We start from the raw sequence: 4409 nt of genomic DNA on the forward strand, positions 1-4409 counted from the left end.
TTTGTGAATTGTGTTTAGTGTTCTGAGAAACTGAGACATTTAAAAAGAAATGTGTGTTAGCAATCGAGAAAAACTAAATACAAATGGATGGACACAAACACGACTTTTAAGAATTGATGTTGCTCCTCAGCTCAATGATTAAAGAAGCAGATATTACTCCAGCATTGTGTTGACAGCTCCTTTCAGCTGCCCTCAAGTGTACAAAATAAATCATTTATTCCAGGTTTAACTTTAATCTCATGCTCCATTTTAATAAAATATACCATGTGAGGAATGAGAGTTTGTGTGTGTGTGTGTGTGTGTGTGTGTGTGTGTGTGTGTGTGTGTGTGTGTGTGTACAGCAGAATATGATTGATTATTTTGTTTGCTAAGCTCTGAGTTTTGCCAGGCTGAAACAGACAGTGTGTCCGTACCACATACACAGGTGTGTATCATAAAGGCAGTGTACCGGACATCACGCTACAGTGGGCTGCAGTCGCCCGTGCACGTACAAATATATAAATAACATTAAGCATGGCTGTCAGTTATACAGTATGTAACTAATGAGTCAGCGCTATGCAATACAAAATGTGATTATTGCACAATCTAGGAACATTTTTAGTTCGTGTGTTTGATGCTAAAACAAAAACAAAGGTTGTATAATTACTTTAGATTTATTGCTAATGGAGATCTTTTTTTACAATAAAAGGTTGAATGTGTGTCTGTGTGTGAGTGTGTGTACGGTGTGTGTACACTCACGGTGGTTTTCTCCAGACAGTGCAGCAGGTGGTGGTGCTGGCTCTCTAGTAGAGAGGTGGACTTGGTTAACAGCTGCTCCTCCTCAGTGGAACTCTGCAGCAAACACACACACACATCAAATAAGTGTAATACAATTGTTTTATTTTGTATCAGATGTGGGGGGGGGGGGATGCACGGCTGGCTGCTGTCTTAAGTACCTGTTCTGAAAGGTTCATCTTGTATGGAAGTTGCTTCATTGGAAAAGGAGACAAAAGAAACACACAGGTAGAGTTTTACTGATGGCACTGAGAAAAGACAGCGGTCAAGGCCGCAGTGCTGCCAGTGAGACACAGGAAACATTACTATTCTGACCCCCAGAGGCTTGTCTGCTAACATTAGTGGAGCCAGTGCATTGATCTGTGCTGCAAGCGAGACATCTCGCACAGCTCACTCCTAGTGCATATACAGTACACATAAAACATTTCGCCTCCACTCCTGTTATTGCAAGGGCTGGCTAGAGGCAGCTCCGTAATGACTTGTTTTCCATATTCATTCTTTTCTATGCCGTGGCCTGTTTATGTATTTATTTGTTTGGGTATCTGGGCGTGAAGTGGGCGCCTTTTCCTAGTTCTGTGGGGATACGAAGCTCATTTTAGCGGTGAGCTGAGGAATAAGCGGAATAAGTGGACTGCTGGGATCATCCAAGAAAGTAAAGAAAAAGACAAAACAACACACATAACATTTGATTGAAAACTCTGCAGTTCATTGCTTTTTTTGTCAGTACAGTATTTTATTGTTATATTAGTTAATACTTTGACTGTCAATTCTTTAGGACTTTGAAAAAAATGCTTGCTCTGTGCCCAAATTAAAGATCATATTGAAGAAACATGAACAAAAATATGGTTTAAGGCTTTTATCTTATGTGCTGTTTGTTAAGTAATGCTTTGATCAAATTCCTTTTGAATTGATATTACACAGAATATTTGGACCGGAGACTTGTGGTAAATAATAATAATAATAATAATAATAATAATAATAATAATAATAATAATAAAGCTTTATTTATACATGCAACTCAAAGTGCTTTACAAAATGACACATCACAAGTTAAAAACAAACGACAAGAAATTCCCCTCAGATTATTTGTTAAGAATTTTAAAAGGTACATGCAGCAAAATATAACATTTGTAAATATTCTAATAACATCGAAGTATGGTTTTGGGAAGAGCTAATACTTCGAGAACATAGATGATTCTGCATGATATTACAAACACTGGCCACGGTAGCCTTGGTTTGAGCCTAGGAATATTTCTCCCGAGTATACTGCAGAATGCCATCATTGTTCTTGTCAGAAGTAAAGCAATGTTTCACATATACAGACTTTCAATATGTTGCATCAGTCTTCCCAAGCAGAACCTGTGGTTGAGCTGTTTGTGTACAAAATACTGCCCTGATCCTGCATGCTCCACAGCATTCCCGTAAGGAAAGTAAAATGCCATGTTTGGAAGATTGGTAGTAGCAATTTTCAGTTTGTTAAGAGGGGCGGCCGGCGTTGCAAGCAGAAGCTTCTTTGCTGATTTCAGAGCTGATGTCTCGGTTTGTCTTTGCCAAGATGCTCACCTGTTTTCACGCTGTTTATCTGTACCTAACACAGCAGTAAAACACAGGTGTTTACCCTGAGTTATTCCCGTCTTTCTCTAAACATGCGACCTAGCCCAGATCAGCAGTCTGTCTGGAGGCGGCGATGGCTCACCACCCAGGTGGCCACCATACTGTAGAGGCTGGAAACAGCTTGATCTGCTGAGCGACAAAACACACTGTGTCACTCTGCATGGTGCTGTACATGTTGCTGGTAAATAGCTGCCTCAGAATTATACTTAACTTGGACAACAGTTCATATTTTATTGAGCAGGCATTAATATTTAAATTAGTTGTTAACTGTTGACTCTTGGCAGCCAGTCTTGCAGTCCCTAGCAGCACTGGAACTCCAGTCGACACCAACGCAATGAATGTGATGGAGAGACACTGAATAAATAACTATGTATTAAAGTAAGTAAAGGTCTTGAAGTACTCATAATGTTGCACTTGCATTTTGCTAAAGAAAAAGCTATGCTTGTTGGTGAAGGGATGAAACTACTTCAACAAGAACACACTGAAGAGGTTCATGCATTGCTCTATAGAGTAATGAAGTTCCCCATATTATCTGATCATTCATTTGTGAAATTGGCATCCCTATAATGAAGTGTGCACTCTCCAAGATATAAACCTTTAAACATAATTCTCGTAATATAATACATATATGGAACTTAATTGAGTCTTTCCTAACAGTTTACCTTATAATTGTTGTGTAAAGAAGTAATTTAAGTAAGTAAAACTTAAATAAAACATTCAATAAAGCAACATTTATTAGATACTTTGCAGGCAAGCTTTACAATTAGCTTCCAGCCTCTGCAGCATATTGTCTTTTAAGGAAACCAATAGGATTGCAATACTTAACCCTATCTTAGGTTCAAGTACCAGTGCCATTCAGATGTTGTCCTAACTTATGCTTTTGGAAGACAGAGACACATTTAGATAGAGGTAGAAGGAGATGGAAGCACTTGTTTTTGTTGTTGCGCTGTCAGCCGTGGGCCACTACGGTGCTTGTGAACCGCAAAATTTTGGCGAGGCAAAGAACATCATTGAGTTGTGTTTACATTTCCTGCTGCATCGCCGGAAGCATGTTCCTCAGCTGGGCAGCTGGGCTCAGAGATGCTCACATCAGAAGCTCTGCTTATTGAATAAGATCACAGTTAGCTGCTCAGATGGGAAGCTGGCTGATTTCTAAGAATCCCTGATTAAAGGACGGGCAACACAGGCCTGCATCCAATGACTTAGTTATTGCCCGCTCAGAAATCCTGAGAACTGTTGTTCCAAGGAGTCGCAGTGGGCAAGCTATCTGAATCGTACATTTAAAAAAAAAAAATGATGTCAAATGTGTTAATACTGAGGAAAACTGCTATGAGAAACAAGTGAAGCCTGGTGTCTGAGATGCAGGGGCTGGTCTTACCGTGAACTCCAGAGCTTCGTTGAACAGGCCATTGCGTTTGCTATGGAGGAAGGCATTGGAGGTTCCTGTCTTGGCTATTCGTATCCTCGCCAAACGGGCTTTCTGCAAAGAGCAAGACACCAAAAGAATCACATGTTAGTCAGTGCCTCGACAACATCCTATGTGAGAAGGATTGGGTATAACCTGACACATCCCACTAACTTGAGCTACAGCACTTTCTTTTAAAAAAAAAACTTTTTACGACTCCTTTGTTATGTACCTTAACCATTTCCCCCAGCTCTTAAGAAATGTGTCTTCCATTACTTTCAACTTGTATGTGATTTTTCTATTATTAGGATATCACCAATAATATTAACCCATCGTCTGTAGCTAGGTGTTTCCGCCTTTAGCCAGTTTTTAGTGATAGCCTTCTTTCCAGCAGCTAGGAGGATCTTGATCAGGTATTGATCTCCGACATGTACAGATCCTTCCATATGTCCCAGGTATAACATCAAAAGGGATTCTATAGCCTAATACCTTTTATATAACAGAGTGTACACAGTCCCAGAAAGGTTGCATTTTACTGCAGCTCCAAAACACATGTGTATGGTGAGGTTCCAGACGTTTACAAAGTCTCCAGCTTGATTAATAATAATAATAATAA

General features: G+C 39.7%; 1 long non-coding RNA gene across 1 annotated transcript; it reads right to left on the bottom strand.

Annotated features, from left to right (window-relative positions):
* Positions 1–744: 744 nt before the first annotated feature.
* LOC104963604 (uncharacterized) lies at positions 745–3867 on the bottom strand. Its single transcript, XR_800333.1, has 3 exons — positions 3767–3867; positions 936–968; positions 745–831 (listed from the first exon to the last, which is right to left on the bottom strand). It is a non-coding gene; the product is annotated as an uncharacterized lncRNA (long non-coding RNA).
* Positions 3868–4409: the final 542 nt, after the last annotated feature.

The sequence above is a fragment of the Notothenia coriiceps genome, unplaced genomic scaffold, assembly GCF_000735185.1.
Source record: "Notothenia coriiceps isolate Sejong01 unplaced genomic scaffold, NC01 NC01_scaffold00036395, whole genome shotgun sequence".
Taxonomy (NCBI): domain Eukaryota; kingdom Metazoa; phylum Chordata; class Actinopteri; order Perciformes; family Nototheniidae; genus Notothenia; species Notothenia coriiceps.